This window comes from Cupressus sempervirens, chromosome 3 (genome assembly GCF_028749045.1).
Source record: "Cupressus sempervirens isolate cs-2001-9-10 chromosome 3, ASM2874904v1, whole genome shotgun sequence".
NCBI lineage: Eukaryota > Viridiplantae > Streptophyta > Pinopsida > Cupressales > Cupressaceae > Cupressus > Cupressus sempervirens.
This window is the reverse complement of record NC_143120.1, coordinates 451246501-451272125: the sequence shown is the minus strand read 5'-3', so window position 1 is coordinate 451272125 and position 25625 is coordinate 451246501. Positions and strand designations below refer to the sequence as shown.

Sequence of the window (25625 nt, the reverse complement as noted above, 5' to 3'; positions counted from 1 at the left end):
TCATATTCATTTGTATCTTTCTTATAATCGAGTTAGCAGGATGTGGCATTCAAGGTGTGCTAGGAGCCTCACTCTAAATATCTGACATGTGACATGCAAAGAGATGTATTTGGAAATATGAAGAGACTTGAATTTTGAAAATGAAGAGACATTTGGTTATGATATGAAGTCTCTCTCAATTCAATATATATATGATTACTTTGTGTGTTAAGTATGGTGTTTAGTTAGAAGCATTGTACTTGAATCTTTATTATTTAATAAAAGAAATTTATTTTTGGTGTACCTGAGTTTTAACTCTAATTAGAAAGTTTTCCCAAAATAAATTGTTGTATCTTTATGTATCTTATTGTTATTCATTTGTTTATCACTATTCATCTTTATTTCTAAACAAAACATTAACATGTTTGAACTAAAAACAATGAAAAACACAATGTGATGAGAAGGCTGATTCAATATAAGTCAGAATGCTGTGGGGTCAAAATATTTGTGGTAGATTGGTAGGCAGCTTAAGTCTCCATCCTCATGAACCCTGCATGCAGGGGGTGCCCTGGCATTTCTAGAATTGCTGCTTTGTTACTGGATCAAGCTCATGAGAACCCGCGATGAGCCTATAGATAGTAGGGAAAGCTCAGGTAGGCAATAATAGAATAATAGGGCCTCCCTACAATTCTATGGGCTCCCCATAAATTATAGGCCCACCGGGGCTGTAGGAAGGGGCCCCAACGGTTGAACCCCTGTGGGAGGAAACAACGGCATCTAGCTCCGTGAGGATGGAGAAGCTGCCTACCATCCCCCTACCATGGCAATAGGCGATGAACCGGGGGGGGCAGGTAATAAAGCTGATGGAGGGATCTTAAGCTGCCTACCATCCATTTTTAAACCTTCACTGAACACGATTGAACCGGAGTGTGCCTACCTACCAAAGTTATCACTTTTTCTCCTATCACACCCTGCATCGGTGGCGGGCATATAATAGTAGGGCAATAGTTGTTGTCCGCGAGCCATAGAATTGTAGGGTGCCCCCTACTGTTCTAAAGGCGGATGGCATTCTAGAATACGGGTTCCCTCGGATGGCATGCATTATAGAATACGAAAAAGCAGCGCCAAAGAGATCGCCCACCAATTATTGAGTGAGTCTCTATGAGCTTCTTAAGTAACTATCATCCGAACTTGCTTCTCCGAAACACCGCCCGGGGGCCCTAGCTACTATGGATAGGGCGCTCGCTCGTATTCCATTCTATACGTGACATCATCTATGCCGGGAACAGGCGGGAGGGGCGCCACCTACCTGCCGACCCGAGAAGCCCAGATCTTAAACTGAGGAGAAGAATCAGTCCACGCATTCTCTCAGCGAAGGACTGAAAGGAAGAAAGCCATGTTTGAGTGCAGCTTCCCGCACTTCATTGACATCTGCTGTATGTTGATCCCACCCTTGTAAGGCATTCGCTATTTCTCCTGCCCTCCATGCGCTCGTTACTCTTCTTGGTAGCCAGTTCTGATACACAATCCCACCATAGAAATCAAACAACATTTGTTTCCATTTTTCATTCCTATTAAGTCATGTGTGGCAGCTTATTCTTCTAACATTGTTTATTATTTGTGATTGGGTATTCTCCAAAGTGGCATGTTTAAGCCTCATCTTACCTCACATTTATGCACATTTTCCGAATTGGGTGATAATAGCTTGTGTGTTATGGTAGGTGCAGTCTTCTCTAGCATCTGTTATTGGAAAGGCCGAAAATGGAACAAAGTGCGCTCCCTGGTGTGCTTGCATTTGATCTTTCGAACTCACCTACCTCCCTACTATGCATATCTGCACCATATGAATCATGGTTATGGATTTTTAAAATTGAGGTGGTCAATTATATATGTACCTATCAGCATTCATGATGATCGAGCTTAAATAGCTAATTTGAGCTTTGATTTTTTTGTTTCAGACAACAGTTTTTTAGAAGGATTCATGTATTAGGGCGATTTAAAAGGAGCCATTTAAACATATCAAAACTTGTAGTGTACTATTTAAACTATACTGTTGTACATCCTAAAGATTCATATGCTTATTAACTTGGTGGTGGGATTTAAACAAAATATCTTAAGCTTTTATTTATTAAGTTGGTTCTCAAATCTTTCTAATTTTTTCAATAGAATCCATCTACTGATATTATTTGTCAGGAGTCATTTAAACAAGTCAAAATTAAAAATATTTTAAAAACTACACCATCTATTCATACTTTTTAAAGGTTAAAAATACCTGAAGAGTTTGGTAACATGGGCATGTTCAATCTATTTGAATAGTTTAATAAAATGGGTATGGATGCCTCACCTTGCAGTTGTTGCCTGCTTCATATCTGCTTGCATGGACCAATTTATCTTGTAAACAAGATGACCAATCATTATACATTCTTCAGCCGAAAAAAAGGATATGTTCTTTCAAATTTTTGTGTGTTTTTTTATTATAGAGAAAAATGAAATTGGTACCTGAATTCTGATCCTTCGTTCAGAGAGAAGGCGGACAATGGCATATCCAAGCTTGGTCTCTCCTCCACACATGAACAGTTGCCAGAGTGTTTCCATCCACTTTACGGGCTTTTAGGTCTCGTTGCTTTCGGAGAGACAGCCCTTCGCTTGCATTAAGATCCCCACTCTACCATGTCCTCCCTCATTAGTACAAGAGAACAAAGTATTCAATTGAATAGTCATTGATGCTTATAAATAATTGCACATGGTAACAGGATGGCAAATAAGTTAAGGTAGTGACTAATAGTTTTTTAGTTATGAACATTTGATGTATTGAATATCAAATTCTGGATAAAATTGTGTAGAACTTATTAGATGATGTTTAGGATCACATTCAGTGATCAATCAATAAGAAAAAATCACACGGAATAAGTTTGATATAGATACAGAGAACAAGTTTTAGGCTGAAACATTTTTAGTTGAAAGTCATGAAAACACAATATTAATATCATCTCTTATAATATCCAAACTTTATCTTCAACGATCTCTATAATTTCAACTAAACTATTTTGTTATAATCAATAACCAATCACGTCCATATATCCAAATGAGTAGTAATGATAACAACCAGTTTGTTCTAATTAATATGCCAGAATAACACCATACATTTCCTACGGTTCAACACACTGGCTGTATAAGCTTTCTCTATTATGTTCCCATTATAATCAGAAAATTATCATCATAGACTCTGTAGAACCTTATCAAAGGACGTGAAATGGAATAGGTGTAGGACTGGACTCTATACTGTCACCTGCGGACATCAGAATGCACAAATAGCCCAGATACATTGTGGCCACTATGAGAATTGAGAGAACATAATTCAAATAGAAGGTTACCTGGTTGAGCAGGCCTAAGCTGATAACCTTGGCTTCTTTCTTGTTCACCTCCAAGATGGAATCTTGCATGAATTTGTGTCACCCTGCACTCTCCGAAGGCAGAGAATACTGTATGCACACCCAACACAACATTCAAACTGAGTAAATATATAAATCTCAGGATACATATGAAGGGAAGGAGGAAAGAAGAAAGCAAGCTGAAGTGGATGCATGATACCTAGAATGTGTACTGGCGGAACGATTCATGTTTCAATTTGCAGCCCATTTAGACAATTTATCCAAAAAGCCAGGAAAATGCCGTTGCTTATTAGCCATAAACAAGACCAACATGTACCATTTCACAGAGAAGGGTGCTACGGCAAATGAGGCGAACTCCAATCTCAGATGGAAAACGGAAAGCTTGTTGCATGAGTCAGATGCACCACATCTACCTTTTCTTTCCTTCCTGATACCAACACAATTCATTATGATCTTCAGACCGAACCAATCTTGCTTAAAAGTTGAACTTTTTATTTTTGTGTTTTCAAACATTAAAAGGTTAAATATTAGAATGATCCATTGTACTGTGTGATGGTTGGATCTTGGTGTTAGGGGTTACCATAGTTTAAATTTCTATTGGGATGTTCCTGTTAGTATAATGAGGTTGTTTGTGATCTCCCCGGTTTTATCTCTTTTATTTATATTTATATATATATTTTTTATATTTATAAATTGTAACTTTAAAAAGGCATGTATTGTAAGTAATATATCATGATCGCTACAATGTATTACTGATCAATATATCAAGGCTACTAATAATTAATTTTTTGGTTATCTCATACTATGTCAAATTATGAATGTATTAAAAAATATGAATGTATAAGAATATCACAATAAAGATAGTCAAGATAGTCATTCTGAATATAAAATGATTTTATAATTTAATTAAATATAATAATATTGAAATTCACATCTATATCATCTCAGTCTCATTATAAATTGTCAAGCTTATTTCAAAATTTTAATTAAAATATATACAGTCAAGATAGTCACTCTAAATATAAAATGATTTATAATTTAATTAAATATAGTAATATTGAAATTTGCATCTATATCATCTCAATCTCATTATGAATCGTCAAACCTATTTCAAAATAAATAAATAAATAAATAAATAAATAAATATAAATATATATATATATATATATATGAACTATTACTTAGACTACAAAGGTTTTAGCCTACAAACAATCAATACATTGACAATGACTCTATAGTTTACGTCTAAACTTTGTCAAACTGAACCAATTAACCTTTTCTTCTCCACTTTGCTACTTACTTTTGCATGCAGAGATGTAGAGACTATCCGATGAGCTGTTACCTATTGGTAATTATAGAGAGGCATGAAGATTGAAGGTTGTGTGGACTTGGGAACAATGAAGAGAGTGAAACCTTCAAAACGAATTTAAAATTACAATTTTTTTAAAAATTAATGAAATAAAGAAGCTTGCAATTCATCATTGTGTTATAGATTGTTGTCTATAAAGTGTCAAAAACTACTTCCTACTTGAGAGAGGAAAATCTAAAATGTCCATTGAAAACCATATTAAGTAGCAAAATATAACAACAGTAGAAGTGGCATGGCACTCAACTTCATCACAGGGCTTCTGGTAGCCGCACAGATCAGTCATTGTTGGACTTTTTCCTTGTGAAGACAGATACCTAATCTTTTCCGTGATGTTTCCTGCTTTCTTCTTTTGTTGTGCTTGTTCTTTTTTGGACACTGTTTGGTGCTCCGTTTGTCTGCTTTTTCCTTGTTGTAAGCTTCTAGTCCCATAGACCCACGTTGTGGTCTTTTGTTGGACATTAATATATTTATCTTATCTTATCTTATAAGTTCAAGTTCTATAGTAGCAAATGATAGATCGTAGATTCAAGTCTTAACTGGTCTATATGAACTATAACTCAAATAAATCAATATATAATAATAATAGTAATATAAATTATTTATTTAATAAAAAATAATATAAATCAAGCTTCTGAGCAAGTCTGTTAGAAATCAAGCTTGATTGGATTTAAGGTTTTAAGGTTTTGATATAGAAATGAAGTTAAAAGTAGCCATCGCACCTAAGGCTGCAATAAAAATGCCGAAGAATATTATATTTATTTTAAATTACTAGTATTTAATAATGTACTATTTTATTTTTTAGAATATGTATTTTGTGGTATATAATGCAGAGGACAACAATGAGATTGTGAATGTGATTTTCAAATTTTCAAATTTTCAAACTTTAACCTTCAATTATTTTCTAATTTGAAACTTTATTTAATTGCAAAGAACCTTTGAGTGTAACGGATGAAGATCATAGTAAAAGACATAAATATAACTAAATATTATTTTTTCGAAAATGCTGTTTGATGTAGCTAGTTAGAGTGATTAAAAAAAAAAAAAAACTAAATAAAATGTTGATGCGTAAGATTTGTCTATGTAAAGCATTGAACATGATTTCAAGATTAATTAGCATTGCAAACCCATGTGAGTTTGTTTTTTTGGCTATGATATATGGCATTCTACAATTTAGCAAATAACAAATCCAACAAAGGAAAATGACATTCAGAGAATGTTGGAAAACACAAAAGCATTAAAAAAAAACTAGCAGGTAGGCAAATAATACCAAAAACCAATATGTTTTTTTGAAAAAATGATACATAGATCAGAAATGTAATGACAAGGTGCATGCGATTGGAAAAACAATACATAGAAAAAGACTCTTTTATTAAAAGGAAAGCAGATAATTGCAAAATTTAAATCTCAATTTTTTTTGGTATCAATGTACTTGAAATAGCCTTCATTGAAGAATCTATAACAAATTTGTCAACAAATAACCTCCAGATCCTAGCCTATAATACAATATTTTTAGAAAACAACTTTTAGTGATCTAGAGAATTTTCTTCTTTTCCAAGCAAGGTATTTTTTTATGTAAACCACTTAATGGAGTGACTCTTTGATCAATTCCAAAGCAAATTCTAGTATGAGCATATGCAACTCAATAGAATCTTGCAAAAGGACAAAAGGCTATCAAATTCCTACCTATAAAAGATGAATATCAAATGAAAAATGGTTACAGAAATTCTAAACAATTATTACCATGTTTTCTATAGGTTAGAGATGAATTATTTCATATAAAACTTTAAAATCAAAAGATCTTGCTATTATTTAAATTATGGAATGATTTTTAAACAAAATAACATTGTACAGAACTAGTTGGTATCGATTTGCAACACAATGCTAACATGATTCATCATAAAACGAAGAAATGGAGAATTTTAAATTTATAGCTCACCTTACCAAATTCACCTAACAAGAATCTTGATCATTTAATTTTTCCAAAGAATTTTCTAGAAAATGAATAGGCTAAAAAGTGAGAACAACATACCTCGGTTTGTTTATAAGGGCGTGTAACATTCAATATCTGAGCCATGATGTGACAAGCCAAGATAAAGTTGGGATGTCATAGAAAGAAAAATTGTTTCAAAAAAAGAATCCAATTGTCAGATTCAATGTGAAAGATAAAGTTGTCATCACTGGAAATAAAAAAAGGAACTTGTTGATCATTCAACTCTATAAATTTATGGATATTAGAAACCCATATGACAATCTAAAAGCAATAGAAGGAACATAAATGAAAGGGATATTCGTTGTAGTTCATGTACAACAAAGACTTGAAATCATAAAAGCACACTCATAATTTCTGGAACGAATTGTGAGGACAATTTGTTGAGTTTTCAATTGCTTTACTATTCGAATTACAAACTTTGTAATCCGTTTTGTTCATTAGTCCTTTTTTTTTGGAAGTTTACACCATTAACCATTAGTAGGTGGAAATGTTGTTTTTTGTATTTGACACAAATTGAATTCTTCTAGGGTTTGGCAAGCAGATTAACCACAATTGGATTTTTTTTATTGAAATGTTTATACTCCTTCAGGATTTCATTTCAAATGAGAAAAATTACCTATGGAGAGTAAGTCTAGTGTCTAATCCACCTATGCCGCCCCCTGCAATCAAAATCTTGGTCTCACTCTGCACACCTACCATCCTAGCAATTATGATATCTAAATATACACAACCAACCCTTTATTTATGATTTGGGAGTTCCTGTCATCTAAATTTCTTGCTATAACTAGATCCAACTCTATTTTGTTCTTGCTTTGAGAAGGAAAATGAGATTTACTTATATAAATGAGGCTCATCAAACTCAAATACAAAGACACATTGTTAATTTGGTTTGACCCAAAACAAATTGACAAACTTGTAGCAAACAACATGGATCATTCGAGCTGGTCCAACTCAAAGAGAAGGACAACATTGATAATTTAACCTGGTCAACTTAAATGGAAAAATTGTTAGAATACGACATTTATAATTTTAATCTTGTTCAGCTCAAGTTGAAAGATTGTAAGCTATCGGTATAATAATTTAACATGGCCCAAATCAGATAGAAATGTTTGGTTTGATAATTTAATTTGGTACCAAAGAGGTTGTTGGTGGACAAAATTGATAGATGAACCTGGTCCAACTCAAATAGAAAGACTTTGAGCAGAGGACATCAATAATTTAATATGATCCAATTCAAATAGAACAACTGTCATGACTAGCGTATATCATTTAAAGATTCTCAGTTTAAATGATCAAATTCAAATTTTATCATGTTTTGGAGACCTCTGAAAGGAAACTTAATAGCCTTTATTCAAGATAACTATGAATTGCTTGAGCTGAATTTTATGTCTAGTACCGAAGTAGCAATCAATAAATGTTTTCTTCTATATAACATAGAAAGGCGTGTTAGATTGCATACATGCTTGCTTAGACAATCATCTATACATACTCATTTTATGCTAGAAGTAAGTTTCTATTTGGGGTCATATCAAATCTATGCCAACATATTTGTAGCATGTATCGACTGATATTGATTACCATTATAGGGAGTCATTGCTTTTCCATAAAATATGCTGATCATGAACCCAATAATCTAGGAGCCACTCCAAAAGGAAATTGAGATGTCTTGTTTGCATTTTCTTAAATCAGATATAGATAGGTTTGGAAAAGAGAAAAATAGCTTCATCAAATATTATTGACAATTAGGAATACCTTGTAAGTTTAAAGCACAAAGATATAAATGGTGCAGAAGCTACTATCAATTTTCAAACACAAAAAAATGTATTGATGAGCATTACGCTAAAAGAATTGTCTCATTTTTTCTACATTGCAAACTGTGGGGTTGTAACTACAAATAGAAGCCTTAATTTCAATAAATCAATTACTCAAAAGATAGATTATTGAACTTAACACACACAAGATCTCATAACAGAAGGAGATGGAGAGGGACGATATACAACAATCAGAAGCCAATAAGAGGGATCTTGAAAGACCTAAAAGAGAAAGCAAGCTCTATCAAAATAAGCCCTAAAACACACCAGAGTACTCCCAAGAGGAATTCACAAAGGGATTCAGAAATAGAAGTGCGAGCTCAAACATTCCAGTCCTTGACTCCCTGCAATGAAGTATCAAGGCAAGAGACACTTTTCAACAAAGCACCTACAACTCAACCAACACAAGCCTCAATATCCTCTTAAAAAATTGAAGGGGCAGGAGCACCCTCTCCAACGTAGGTCAAACCATAGGAACTCAAAAGAGACCAAGAAATGGAGAGGGCTAAAACCACCAAGCTAAAACCACCAAATAAGCAACTGCACACATAATAGTTAGGTAAAAGTTGAGGAACATTAATAAAATTTCCAACACAAAATGCCCCCTCATAGGAAAACCACGAACTAAGCCACTGCGCTAGAACATAGCACTCGACGTCCTCTACCAAACCTCAAATCAGGGAAAGAGCCTCTTACCAAAATTATCCTAGCAAGATGGAGAATTTCAATTTCGTGCACAAACAACACAAATCCCCAAAGACAACATGCTTCATATGCACAGACAACACAAAGCCCCAAAGCCACCACGCTTCATATATTTCTCCTATTGTACCCTCAACCTAGGTGAATTTGTCACCTGAACGAAAAGAAGCCATCCTTCCATTCACATTCCAAAAACCTAGCAAAAACAACACACCCACATTAATTGAAAAAACACAACAAAGTAATTTTTTTGCAGAAATTGCTGCAACTCGAAAAATAAGTCAGAAGATTCAACAAAAGAGAGCAAACCATAAACATAAAAGGGCAAAGAGATAAAGTTTTCAAATAAATCAACTAATTTAATTCTTCATTAGTAGAACCATTCGAGGGAAAAAAACATTGAATTCATTACCTAATGAAATCTATCCAAACAAAGAGAAGGCAAAGAAAATTTGGAAGTAGAAAACGTAGTATAAACAAATGAAGCTAATTGACAAAGGCTTTGAAGGGTGCAGCCGAAATTTTTGGTAAGTTCAGAAACTTATCCCATTTGCACCAAAATGTAGGACGGTAGTAGCTCATATCGCAGAGCCACAAAGGCACAACCTAAATAGAAATTATTATCATGCACTCGTAATAGCGAAACTGTAAAGTAGTCAATAAGTAGGGCACATGCTACAGTGCAACATATTTTCACCAAGTCATTAGCCATTTATATGCCCATCTCATGTATGATATGACGTACTACCTAACACAAATACGGTTAAGTAAGCATGTGCACAGACTTCATATTACCGTCAGTAATATATACATAGACTTTAGACTTTTCAAAAATTTACTTTTGGTCATCTATTTTATTTTATATTAGTGTTTTTTATTTTGAATGTTTTTTACGACATTTATTTCATTTGAATATTTTCGTAAGAGATTATATGTTTAGTTTTATATTGTTTTTAATTGCTAGTTTAATTTTTTAATTAAATTTATGATTATTAAATGTATTTTTCTAAACAAAATTTAAAGTATATATTGAATAAATAAAATATATTTTTATTTTATGTATAATTTGTTAAATCTATTATTAGAAAATATTTAGTTTTAATCTTGACATAAATACTTTTTAAATTTATTTTTACTAAATTGATATTATTTAATATATTAAATTGCATAGTAGTAAAAAAAATATTATTTTGTCTTAGTAGCAATAAAAAATATTTTAACAGTATATTAAATAATTAAATAATAGTTTACAATAAATATATATAACCATCTAATTTGTATTTAAAAACTAATTCCTTCTTTTCAGGGATTGGGAAAGATGCTCTTAAATGATAATCTAAATATAAACCTTTTTTTTAAAGAAAATAAATATATATATTTTAAATACTTTTAAAAATATTATGGATTGTAATAAATTAAAGATTACTTTAATTTAAAAAAAAAGTCTTATTAATAAATATTAAAAAAAAATTAAAAGTAACATCAAAATGAAATCTACTAATAATTTTATTAAAATTAAAAAGAATTAAACATAAAATTCATCTCCAAGCCTTTTAATATAAAACTAAAATACTTCTCATCTTAAATATATCTATAATTATAAATTATTAAACAATCAAAATTAAATAAATCACTCTTAATAGGATTAGGATTAAAATAAAATCAATATTAAAGACATATCTATGTCAATATTTATTATAATAATTATGTCAACATAATATACACAAATACTTAATTTTAATTTCTTAAAAGATATATTAAATATGTTTTATAAATCAATCGATTCAATTACAAAATTAAGAATTACTCTACATATCATTTAAAAGTAATTAAATTTTTTTTTAACATGAAACTTAAAAGTCTTCCACTAATGCAAAATAAGATAGATGATGAGAACACATTTAATTGTTTATTTTGAAAAATTCTGATGTTACTGTATTTTCTACCAACTCTTGTACATTGATTTAATTAACAATAAAGACGGATCAAAATGGAAAACACATCAATGGGAAATGTAGTAAAATGTCAGAAAACATAGTTGTTATGTCATGTCAGAAGATTTACAAAGTTTACATGCCTATTATATGCCAGTGGATACGAGGCAACATATATGCACCCCTCCCAAGTGTTGAATAGTGGAAGTCTTTTATACTTCTATTGAATAATGGTGCATATATGTTGTCTCGTGGACAACACCCTATTATATGGTACATATCAAATAGATGTTGTAGATTAATTTAACAATATTAATTTAAATAGAGTTTTGATACTTCGAAAAAGGGATGCCTTGGCGTAATTAATTATTTTATTATTGTTGGAAAGGAAAAAATTATTTGAATTTGGATATCATTGCTTGAAAGAAATGATTCCTTTGAACTGCCCACTCAGGAGTACTAGAGGCATTTGCTTATTCACTGATTATTCGCATTCCACAACTTCTTGGGAATTTTCCTCACATATCCAACAACATCCAGCCTAATGAGGTCTAATCAATTATGTGTTGAATCATCGTCGTTGTTATTACTATTCTCGGCTAAAGACATGCCTGTTGCTCGCAAATTACAGCAAAGACCAATTTATTTTTTCAGACACTTCTCTTGTGGACATGATTTTTTTTGGGTTTGATTAGGCAAGGAATTTGCAGGAACTCGTGAGGATGAAAGGGGACACGTATTTTCTTTGCTTAGCACGTGGTAGTTTCTTAATTATTGTGCTACAAATAGAACACCACACCAAGTGCGTGGCTCAAAGAGCGAAATGACTCAATGTGGTGTAAAGGCATAATGGTGGTAAACACGATCAAACGATCAATAACATTTCAGTCGTCTTGCATTGCGTAAATGCAAACCATAGATGCAAATTTGAAGTCCCCGACTTCAGTATAGGTATGCCTTTGGTGTAACTAGCAATTGCATCTTAAGGTGCAATGGGTATGCCGAATAGATATATAAGGGCAATTAAGATAAATAAAATTAGATCTATTTTGCACATATTTATAGAGTTAATAAGGTGAGTAGGCTAACTATTTCGGAAATGATATTTGTATAAACTAGCAATCGCACCGTAAGGTGTAATGGGTGCGCCGAAGATATATTAAAGTTCAATTCATAGAAGTATTTGGTCTATTCGATTTGGATAATAATTTGCAATAACACAAATGGATCCATCTATGTTTGAGCTAATTCATAACTCAAACAACCAAAGAGATTTTATTTAGGGTTTCCAATACATAGATTGTTCTTATTTTCTTTTTGTTTAGTTTAAAGCATACACACATATTGGGTTTATTTGGACTAAGCGATATTTGAGCTTTAAGGGTTTAAAATGGATGGATGGAATGAAGCAAATTAGGTTGGCATGGAAAGCAAAAAATTCCATTTTTGCTACTATCCATCATAAACCTCAATTAAATTTAGGTAAACTTATCAATGAGGAAGATAATCATGTTCTATTGTCATAATCCTTAACCTTGAATCTTATTGCAAATATTGAAGCATGATCTTAACCAAAATTATAATTCTAAATAAAATCAGAACCCAAATTGTAAATACACTCCTAACCCTAGTCGCCACATAAATTGAAACCATTATCCTACCTCTAATAAAAGCCCTAACTTGAACCATAAAATTAGCTAAAGTAAATAAATCCTCAAACCTAACCTTACTCATAATTGTAATCAAAATTGTAACCCTAACCATAATAAAATACATGATGCTTACCCTTGCAATGACAACAATCCTAACGCTATACATAAAAATCTTGTTTACATACATGTCAAGTGTAGAAGTTTGGTGAGCACTAATATATATTTTTAACCTATGATCAAAGAAAAATGAGATTATGGATTACAATTATTGCAAGATACACTAATACGCACCAAGAGGAGATGACCACACAATGAAGACTGAATGCCTATTTCAAGTGATCAAATTAAATTGATTTTCCTACATTAGAGTTAAGTAGATTAGATTGATTCAACTAAGATATTTTCACATCTATATAAATATTTATTTAAGTCTAAAATTAAAAGTATATAATTATTTTTAACCTAAATTATACATCCTTAACATAAGAAAGATGATTTCATTATACTTAAAAATACACCTATCTTCATCATTTAAATAAACTTATTTATCATGTAGAAAATATTCAGAATTGGTGTATTCTTCTTATACAGTAGGACACAATTAGATTTATAGAATTAGTTAACAAAAAATATATTTATACTAAAATTCAAATATTTATAAATAATAATAACTAATAATTTTTTAATAGTTAAATTAAAATGAAGGTAACTTTTAAAATTAATAATATTTCTTAAGAAGTAATATCTTGATTAGAAATAAGAATACAATATCACTAATTACATTCGAGCATTTCTTAGAAGGCTAAGTAATATGGAGGACAAAATAAATGTTCCTCATTTGCAACCCAATATTGAGCAAATGGAATTTTTAATTAGCCCAATGATATTTCATTCGAAAGATACCGCTTTCGTAGAGGAGATCCTCCGCATGTAGATGTGGCAAATCATCACCCCACTTTTTAGCAATTTCAGAGAACTATTGAGGTGATTGTGTAGATAAAGGCAATGGACAATTTAGATTGTTCTGGTCGTCTTGCAAGCCTTAAGATTGAGTGTCAATCATGGATGTAGAAAGTGACTTTGAACAACTTCAGTATAGGGACGCCTTTAGCTTAAATATGTCTAAATAGAGAAATAATAGCTATTAAAATACCTATGCATCTTAACTTAAACTTAAAAATTAATTCTATAATCTATAAAATCCACTTGATTTTATAATAATAAAAATATTGAAGAATATATGGTAAATCAAATATGAAAAAGAGAAAAAAGAAGAGAAAGTATTATGCTAATAAAAATATACCTTTTGAATCTTTAGATGTTTATCAAACCAATTTTCATTATCAACATACCTAATATTATAGCTTTGATATGGTTTACTTTTTAAATTTAAGTTTTTATTTCTATATTTCTAAAGTGAATGGTTATTGTTAAACTTAGATTTCAATCAAATTAACATTATACTTAAAATTATAAATATTTGTAAGCTTAAATAAATAAATAATTTTCAAATTTAATTATGTTATAAATGTTATTGATCTTTATATACATTTGTTCTTATATATTTATACTATAGATATAATATAATAATATAATTAAGATTTAATTTAAAATAACATAATAATATAAATTTGCATCAATGTAAAATAAGAACTACAAAAAAATTAGATTTGTTTACATTAGTCTATATTATATATAAATTCTAATTTAAAAAATTTAAAAAAAAAACTTTTAATTTATAAATGTTAAAAAATTAAAAAAATACTAAACTTTTCATCTATATATAAAATATTAACAAAAAAATAATTTATATTTTGTAAATAATAAATGTTAAATCTTAGAATTTATAATCCTAATTAAAAATATCTAAATTGAACATAAATTGCAATTATAATAAGAAATATTCAACTCTAATTATAAACTTAATATTAAGTTTAATCACCTTAACACTTACTCTAAACTAAATTTAAACTAAATTGAGATAAATAAATTCCCATATCAAATTGTAAACTATATAAATGTACTAATTTATTTGTCAAACTCTAATATCTTTACCACTATTAGCAGCCAAAAGAGTTCCCATTAAAAAAGTAAAATTGCCAATTTAATTTTTATGGGTTGTTAATGAGAAATGTTTTCAGGGCCTGTTTGGTTGCGAGAATAGGAATAGCTATTCTGGAATAGAAAATGGGGGTACGTATTCCTATTCTCTGTTTGGTTTAGCCAGAATTTGATAGGGAATTTGCGGACCCAAAAATTTATGTTTTCTAAAATAAATAAAACTAGAATAGGAATACGTATTCCAATTCCACCTATTTGGATGGAATCACAAAACCTCATTTTTTGACTAAAATTGGAATATGTATTCCTATTTTACTTCATATTCCTATTCTAATTTGGTGCATCCAAACAAAGAATTCAAAATTTTAAGAATTTACATATGCTTATTCCGCTTGTATTCCCATTGCCAAACAGGCCCTCAAGGAAGATAATGGGAGCCGACTTTTTAATACTCTGCTAATGTCTATTACAGAAGGAGGTAAACATGTGGCTTTTTTCAGTATCAATTGATATTTTGATGATTTTTATTGCGTTGTGTCTATTGTTTTTTATTGGAAATATAATAAATGTATAATAAAAAGCGGACGAACCAATTTGATTCAATCATCTTGCATCCAGTATAAGGAATTTTTGGCAATAGATTGATTTTTGAAGTTGAACAACTTCACTATAGGAATGCCTTTGGCATAATTATGGTTCTGATATAGAAATGAAGTTAAAATTATATACTAGACAATTTTGACAAAAAATGATTATCGGTTGAACAAGAATGAATATCTCTTTGCTTATTAATAGAGGAAATCTTAATCTAAAATATTGTATTCTCATTTCAAATAACTAACTAAACTAAATTTGAGATACAACTTCCTAATTAAAAATATAAAGGTCACATCTAGTTTTAGTGAATTAGACAAGCAAATTACAGGACTTTAAATGAATTGATCATAGATCAAATCTTTGAATGCAAGAATATGATGTTAAACAGTAAAAAATTAAACAAAAGCTTATATTCATATAATAAGTAACTAATTGGTTATATAAGTTTAATATAAAACCCAAAAAAATGACATGCTTCTCTCTTGGATCATTATTTTATTTAAGAAAATTTTGATACGAGGATAATTATCTACCCTCATTAAGAGAAAACAATTTAAAACTCAATAGAGAAGCCTGAATTGATGATGATAGTATTTGAAGACATCTCTTTTATCCCCCATAGAGAAAATTATTTAGTAACCTAGATGTAATGATCCTTTTACTTCCATTGACCTATAATAAATAGTGTCAATTAAGGCTGTTGAGTTAGGGAGTCGTTCCTATTAGGTAAACATATTAATCTATTATTATTATTTTGATCAATAAATGACTGAAGCCTCGATTGTATTAATTAGGTTAAATATTATACAAAAGAATGTCTCTGTTCAGATGGGCACTAGTAGGAAAGAACGAAGAAGAAAACCTTTAGTCTTGCTTGGGACCGTAGTCCTTTATTATTACAAAAAAGGGGCATACCCTAGTCAAATTATTACACATCTGATCTTATTACAATATTATGAATTAAATCCATAAAATTGCTTAATATATTGTCTTTTATACCATTTGAAAACTTATGGCCTCAAAACCAAGCCAACCGGTATCAGCTCCATTCATCGCTAAGAGTTATATCATTGAAAATCTTTCTAACAAGATCATCAAAATGATTAGTAGTCACATATTCAAAATCTGCCTAATAAGAAACAATTAGATAGCCTTAGGGAATGGATCAGAACAACTATATCTAACAAAATACTCATAACCATCCTTCTTATTCAATGAAATATCCATAAACTTATCCTACATATAATTACATAAATCATAATGTCAATACAAATCAACCATCCATACATTACAACCTTTATTGTATTAAAACTAGCTAAAGTCTTCCATTAGAACCAGAGGAGATCTTGATTTCCTCTAAGAACATACTGCCCTATTGAAAATCAAGGACAAACTAAACATCCAATAGCAATCTTAGTAAACCCATGAACTGATTGCATCTTCCATAGCTAAAAACAAAAAACATGAAATCTAAAGGACTGATAGGGCCATCAAAGAACAAGAATAGAATAGGAAAAGAGGGGAAAACTTTAATAAATAAACTATGATAGAATTACCCATTTATGTTCAAAAAATTACTAGACAAGCTACTATCTGATCATGGAGACCTAACAGACAACATAATCAGAATGAGGACTACCCCGAAATAAACCACTTGAGAACCCTATTCCATTCTACAAGCAGCCATGTTTTCTTGAAAACCTTGAATTTTACTTTAACTATGTATCTGTGCTATCAAGAGATACCCAAAATTCATTTCAATCTAGCAAGTCATATCTAATTATATTCTCTTACTTTAATCGGAATGAAACAAGCCACATGAAACTCATTAAATTTGCAATTATGAGAATATGCTATCAACCAATTAAATCATGAGAGTCTCATCTGGTAATAATAACACATATGTATTAAGGCTTTGAGTTCATTAAAAATGTACAGAACCAACTATATACCATAGGTCACTGCTCTGCCCCTTTACTATTAAACCAGACTGGGACCTAACTATAAAACCAAACTGCTGAAGCAAAATCCCTAAAGGGTAGAACTGTACTAGAGAGAAACTGAATACTACAGATAATATGAATCTTAAAAGCTTTAAGACCAAGGAAAGGATGGCAAAATTCCTTGTTAGAGATACAACGCTGGACCAAAACTAGACCATCAAAACATAATAAAGCAAGCAGATACACCCATCAAAAACCAATGTAGTCCTACTAGCATTCAGGAGCTCCTTTTTTCTTCCAAAACACCATAATGACTTCTGCAATGTCATTAGGGTTTTCTAACTTGAAACAAGCGAGGAATTCCAGGGTGGACTTCTCCCTACTGGATTTCTCAAGATTGGGAGTACAAAATTTGGGAGCCTCGAAGTTACTAAAATTGACCCTCGAGTGAATGTATGCATTAAACAAACCGAGATAATTGCTGAGCCATTTTGTGCCATTATCCATCCTAATTTTTCTTCACCTAAGTAGGAAATGATAATAAGATTCCATCTTTGGCCATACCTTATTAAAGGAAACCTGGTCCCTTACTACCAATGTAGGCCACCTCAGAATGTTTGCCACAATAAGGCTCCCCGGAGGCTGGTTCATGTACATTTCAGGCAGGGGCACTCTAGTCATCTCATCTAGGCTCATAACCACTTCAATTTAGCCACCAAATAGGGTCAAATAAGTTCAAGCACAATCTCACTATGTCCCATTTATTAATCCTAGCTCTTGCCATACACCCTATGAAGGTCCCTATTATGTCATTGTTAGTCTTCTAGGTGAAGTCATATTCAAAGCAACCCTCTCTAGCCCTACTTATTGCAATACATGTCATCCCATCAATCAACCTCAGCACCCTATTCCATCGTTCTGGTTTGATACTGCCTCGGAAGGCCATGGTGCAGACCTCTGATGTGTGGAAGACACATATGAAAGTTTCCATCTTACAATCTGCAAGTCAATGACACAGACTAGGCACTGCCTACACAAAAAGAATAGACAAAAAACTCCTTGAAGACTCTAGAATCACCTTGATTCTTCTTTCAAAATCTTAGTGGCTTGACGTGACATAAGTGTAATCATACTACAGCCTTCCCTTCAATGGGAACCAAAGCGACAAGGAGACATTAAATAGATCAAAATTTGGCTAGTTAATGATGATAAAGTGAGATGAATAATAAGCAAAACATGCATCATAAATCCAAAATCATATCGACAAATCCCTAAATATATGTTAGGATGAAAAAAATGGGTTAAGAAAATAAAGATGAGCCGCTAGCCTTACTGACTTACCATCATTGGAGACCTTAAATACTTCCCTATACTAAGTAAATTCTAGGATAAAGGCTTTATTAATTACTGTTATAAATGATATTTACATTAATCTAAAAGAACACTCCTAATAGGAATAAAGAAAAAATTAAAATAATAACTGAAATTGAAGGTTATAACCTATCATTGATAACCAAAGAGTTCACACCATCAACTCCCTCATTTGCAAGGTGATCCACCTTTTGATTACCTTCTTGATAAATATGACATATACAAATATTTCCAAATCGATCTAGGAGCCCAAGAACTTCTTCTAGCTTAGAATTAAGAACCCACTTGGGGATTACTTGATTCCTTATCGAATTTAAGACAATTTGCGAGTCACCTTCAATGACGATATTTGAAAATCCTAACTTTTAACAAAGCTGCAACCCTTTTTCTAAAGCTTTGAGTTCTGCCAAGTTATTGGAAGTTGGATTACTAGACATGGCTTTTTTAGCAATCCATTTACCTGAACCATTATTAATAATACAACCAATACTTGTTGTTCCCGAGTTGCCTCTAGCTACCCCATCAAAATTAAGTTTTACCCATCCCTTCAGAGGGGAGAACCATTTGCAATTTTCCCTAGCCTCCTTGCTTTTCTTAACATAGACCAGTGGAAAATTAATCAAATTCAACCATTTCTTTTCCATATGACCATCCCAAATAGAAAAGGAGCCCTCTTCTTTCCTGGACTTCTTGAGATGAGAGTTAGCTATTTCAACTATACTGGCTTCTATTTTAAAAATTAACTCTACTGGATTTAACTTTGAATCATAGAAAATTCTTTTATTCCTTTCTTTCCAAACTTCCCATACCAGAATAAAAGGACAAATATTCCAGAGTTTACTGTAAATGCCTTTACAGGGGTTGACAGGCCATCCTTTGAGGAGATCAATGAATGAATTAGGCAATGGAGAAGGCCATCCTAACATGTGCCTAAGCAAATCCCAACAAACTTGGGAATATGAACAATTGAATAATAGATGGTTAGTGTCCTCGTTGCTTTGTTTACACAAAACACACCTAGAAGGACCTTTATAGCCTAATTTACGAAATCCATCTACGGATAGAATCCTATCTTGGAATGCTAGCCGTAGAAAAATCCTGCCTTTGGCAAACAGGCGGGGTCCTAGTAGAGATTAAGTGGAATTTCCACTCCACTCCATCTTTTTGAATGTATTAATGCTTTATATCCATTTTTCACATTATACTTGCCATCATTTGATGCCGCACAAATGAGTTTGTCATTTCTCTTAGACTGCTTGACATTTCTAACTTGTTTAGTTTCTTCCCATGTTTAAACTACAACTGGGTCCAATTCTATGCCCTTTAGTGATCTCCATATCCATCTAGAAGTTTCGTTGTGATCTCGGTCTTGTAATCATTGACTTTACTTCCCCATATATTGATTAATTTCTCTTTGAGATCTATAGGGATGAGGCTCTTGTCTATTGGGGGATGTCCATCCCAAGAATCCTCCCAAAATAGGGTGTCATTTCCCTTACCGACATTCGAAGTTAGATATTTGTTGATAAGAAGACGACACTTTATCATAAAGTTCCAACTTGTTGACCCTTTAGGAAGGGGTCTTCATTCTAAAAATTGATAGAGGATCATCCACATTAAGATACTTATTATACATAATATTTGCCCACTTACGTTCTCTCTCCTTGTAGAGATGCCAAATTAATTTAGCCCCTAATGCTTCATTTTTCCATTGCAAATTCTTAATCTCTAATCCACCCATATCCTTAGGTTTGCATATATTATCCCATTTAATAAGAGCCAATTTTTTGTATTATTCGCAATCATTCCTAAGAAAATTTTTGAGTTTAGCCTCAAATTTATGAAGAAGGCACGAGGATAAAGGTAAACAAGAAAGAGGGTAAGTCAGAATAGTTAACATAATAGAGCTTATCTTAATGCTCTTACCTACTTTTGAGAGCCATTTGTCTTTCCAACCACCAATCCTAGCATCCAATTTTTCCAACGTGCTATCCCATACCTTATAGGATTTCACACCTTTCTCTAGCTCAATGCCTAGGTACTTGCATGGAAACAAATCTTTCTTGTATCCCATGATGTGACAAATCTGATTTTCTATTTTTGGGTCTGTATTCAAAAAATATATCTTCGATTTCAACTCATTAACTTTTTGCCTAGATGCTTTCATGTATAAGTCTATGATGGATTTTAACGCAATCGCCTCTTTTACTGTACTATTGCCATGCAGAATCGTATCATCTGTGTATTGTTGATGAGTGATATTTGGGATATTCCTAGTGACAGTAATGCCTCTAATCTTATGTTTATTATAAGCCTCAGTGAGAGCTCTCCCAAATGCTTCAGCCATAATTATATAGAGGGAAGGAGATAAAAGATCTGCTTTTCTCAAAGTTTCAAAAAAAACCTTTAGGGGTCCCATTGATAAGCATTAAAATTTTAGTAGATGATATGCATTTAAAAATAAGTTTGATCTATTGTTTAGCAAAATTGAAAGCGTCTATGGACTTACAAAGAAAATGCCAATCAACCTTATCATAGGCTTTTTGAATGTCAAGCTTCATGAACATACATGCCTCTTTACTCTTGCAAGCTGAATGAATAGTTTCTTGGATGGTGAGGATTCCATCAAGAATGGATCTTCCTAGAACAAAGCCTGTTTGTTCCTCGGAAATAATTTTTGGAAGGATACTCTTTAATCTATTTGCTAATATCTTGGAATTTTTTTTATAAATAGTGTTACAAAGCGCAATCGGTCTGAAATCTCCAGGACTCCCAGACTCTGCCTTTTTGGGGATCAGAGTGAGAAAGGAAAAGTTGATTTCTGATAATAGAGCTCCACCATTCCTCGATGCTTCAGTAGCTTTCCAGAGGTCTAGACCAATGATGTCCCAATATTTCTAGAAAAAGAAGGTCTAAAAACCATCTGGACCTGGAGATTTATCCGAATTCATATGAAAAACCACTGATTTAACTTATGGCAATGAGATAGGTTTACTTAAATATTTATTATCTTCCTTTGTGACAATTTTGGGGATAACTTTGTGCAAATTTGTTTGATCTTCTCTATTTGACCCCTCAAAATTGTCTAATGTTTTATAGAAGTGATCCACAAAAATTTCTACAATTTCATTTAGATCTTTAGTAGAGATAGCTATATGATTTTTAATGCTTGATATTTTACTCTTAGCTCTGTTATAGAGGGTAGAATTGTGGAAAATTTTTGTGTTCCAATCCCCCTCCTCTAACCATCTCTCCTGAGATTTTTGTCCCTAGAAAATTTCTTCTTGAATAAAATATCCTCTTGTTTGGTGAGTAATTATTTTTCTAATAAGTAGCTATCATTATTCATGTCATTCTTAATTACTTCATAATTTAATTCCTTTAATCTTTCTTCAATATCAATTTTCTCTTTAATTTTTTCTATTAAAATGTTCTTTATTCCACTTGAGAATCTTCTCCTTAAGCATCTTCATTTTGGAGACAAAAATAAACATCTTAGATCCTTCAAAATTACCTTGTGACCACCATTCTTTAATATTTCCCAAAAAGATGAGATCTAAAAACCACATTTTCTTGCATTTAAATGGGTTCCTTGCAGGTTAACGGGGCTTCAAAAATTCTAATTGAACTGGGTAATGATCAAACCCAACAATCGGTAGAATTGAAGATTGGATATTCAAATTGTTTACATCCAAATCTCCTTTAACAAAAAACTTATCTAATTTTTTTAGCAATATAAGCAAAATCCTTCCGTCTATTATTCCATATGAAGTTCCCATTACTAAGTGGAATATCAATCAGGTTATGAACATCACACCATTCTTTAAAATCTTTTTCATTTAAATTTAGAATAGTGTTAACATCTCCTCCTTCTAAGATCAGACTATCCTTATAATTGTTCATAAACATGCTGATTTCTTCCCAAACTATTTTTTTCTCTAGATTACTTATAGGACCATAAACATTAATTAGAATAAACTTTAGATTGGATTTCAAACTTTGGACACAACCACTAATCCAATTATTATTTATGTTTAAAATATCTAACGTTACCCTCCTAGAATTCCAAATGAATCCTATACCCCCTGATGCACCTAAAGACTCTTGGAATGTAGAACTCCAAATGCCTAATTTTTTATCTAATTTAATTCCTTCTAGCTTATTTAATTTTGTTTCTTGTAATAATATGATTTTAGATTCGAATGGTTTTAGATTTAGTTTTAATAGGCTTTTCTTACTAGGGGCATTTAATCCCCTAGCATTCCATGTATTATTCTTCATAAGTCCTTAGGAAGGCACTTCCCCTTCTCGTTGTTCAATAACTAATCTATCTTTTACTATTCTCTATTATGGCCATCAACTTCCCTGACTTCCTTCAAAGATTTTCTTCCTCTTTTACCTTTCACTTTACCACACTTAGGTGATTTTAGACCTTCCTGATTCATCTGAATCCCAAGCTGTTCCATGCTTTTTTTTGCATTTTGAGTAGCTATCAGCTTGGAGCTATCTTTCCCTCCTGTATCCTCATTTTCCATTTCTCTTAAGATTTGATTTATTAAGCTTGATTGTTTTTCCGTCTCTGGATTTGAACATTTCTTGTTGAATTTTCCCAAAGCCTTATCCCTTTGCTATGTATATGTTCCATTTCTATTCTCCTAGAATTGACTCTTAACTTTATTCTCATTCTCAATGTTTAACAGGTCTCTTTTTAAATCTTTGCATGTATAATTGTCTCCTCCTAGTTTGAGTACTCTCTGGATTAAGTCTCCTTTTCGAGCTTCAATGCTTTTGTCTATATTTTTAAAACTAAACACTTGCACTAATTCCTCAGTTAATAGCTCAAGGCTATCTTCTTTTGATTTTGATATGCTCATGTTCTCCAAATCTTCTTCCCATATATTATCTTTATGTAAGAAATCATGAAGTTCTTTTGCAAGAGAAGTATCTGCTCTTTTTAAATCACTATTCTTCTCCTTTTGAGTGCTACCTAGGGTAAATGGTGAAATAATTGAAGCTGATGGAGTTTGCCAAAATTTGCATAACTTGTTAGGAGCCTTTTTGATGGGAGTTACTACTTTATCCTTTATATATGCTCATGACATTGTTTAGATTTAATCTCTTCCTCTAGGATTTTTGAACCCCCTTCTCCTACATTTAATTCAAATAAGAGTGAGTTCTCTGCATCCTCTAAACTACCCTTTTCAATGTCGAATGATGCCTTTATTTTTTGTAATTCTGTGATATCCTTATCTTTGACTTCTTCACATATTAGATTAAATTTTTTATCCATATTGTCTTTGCTGGAGTTTATATTAAGTCCTTGATACTTAGTATCAATAAGACTATATTTTTCCTTCCCTATATATAAGGATCTTGACTGTCTATCAGAGTGGTGTAAATTTGTGTTGATCTCACTGCCTTTACCTTCTTTTGCTGACTTACTCTATCCTTTATTGCTATTTGAAGCTCTTTGATTCTCTTTACAAGACCTTTGCTTTCCTATTGACTTGTCTGTTTGTTTACATCCTGGACTCTTCTTATTATTGGCCACAATAACCGACTTAAGATTTACTCTTACTGCTGATATTAAATCCCCCTTCCCTTTTTTATCTAACCTTTCTGTGCATGTGGGATCTGAATGAATCTCAATCTTCTCTTGAAAATGTATAGGAGTCTTATGATCAACATCCATTCGACATATCCTATTTTTCCTGATTCTCCTCATTGGGAACTTACTGTTGAAATCTGATGTAAGTGGTAGTGTCTTGAATCTGATCTTTTTATTATCATCTAATCTTATGATTTCTAATATTTTACCTTCAAAGGTATGCAAATTTAGATTATATGTTGCTCTATTTGTAATTACTTTCTTTTGCATACAAGCATAATGATTAATCTTAGTTTTGATGAGCATATTCAGATTGTTACAATAGTGTTATGAGGAGTCTATGCCTATTAGGTCTCCATTGTAGAGCCTAATTTTCTAAGATTCTCTAATTGAAGCAAATTTGGGGGCAGAGACTGTATGCTAAACCATGTTGGTAACATGATATCTAAAACTTCTTCTCTACAATTTGGGAACCATTCTACAAATTTAATGGCATGACCTTTGAAAAAACATAGAAGTAAAAATAAAATCTTTTTAAACATATTCATCCATACAGTGAAAATAAAGAATTCTATCTGAAAAGTGAGAGATACTTACCTGCTCTTCGCAATTTTCCTCTAGCCAATTAGCGAGATTGAGTAAATCTTTCTTGGGACTGTTCCAATAATCAAAGACCCCGACTATTTGAGATTCATTCCATTTGTCTTCTCTTGCCACATTGTTGATAATGATAGGATTTTCTTTAGAAAATGATGGAGCCAGACTACCTAGATGCCTACTAGGATTTGATGGACCATTAAAATTCTTAATCACAGATCTTTGATGGGGAGGATATACGATTTACGAGAGGCACCTATAAATGGTGGATACAAAAGCCCTAATCTGTTGGAATGATCTAAAGGATAATGAAACTGATCTGTAGACTCATTCCAACAAGACCCTATTTATTTATGAGACAGACTGAAGCTGTTTGAACGGGTGTACTTAGTAAGATTAAAAACCCTAATCTGGTTATCTAGATTGTCAGTGGTAAAGATAATTGACTGAGATCTACAAAGACCTATCAATTCAGAGGATCTGCAAGGAGATTCAAACTTGGAGTAGTTGAACATAGATGGATTGACCACCCGTCTTCTTGTTTCCTATTTTTCTATCATGGCTTTATGGTGATTAAGATCTCCCTAATTTTCTTTCTCCTCATATTTCTCCAGAATGG

At 31.9% G+C, this 25625-nt stretch overlaps 1 pseudogene; it reads right to left on the bottom strand.

Moving 5' to 3' along the window:
- Window positions 1-920: 920 nt before the first annotated feature.
- LOC149567017 (very-long-chain aldehyde decarbonylase GL1-6-like) lies at window positions 921-23336 on the bottom strand (annotated as a pseudogene).
- Between the last annotated feature and the right edge of the window lie 2289 nt (window positions 23337-25625).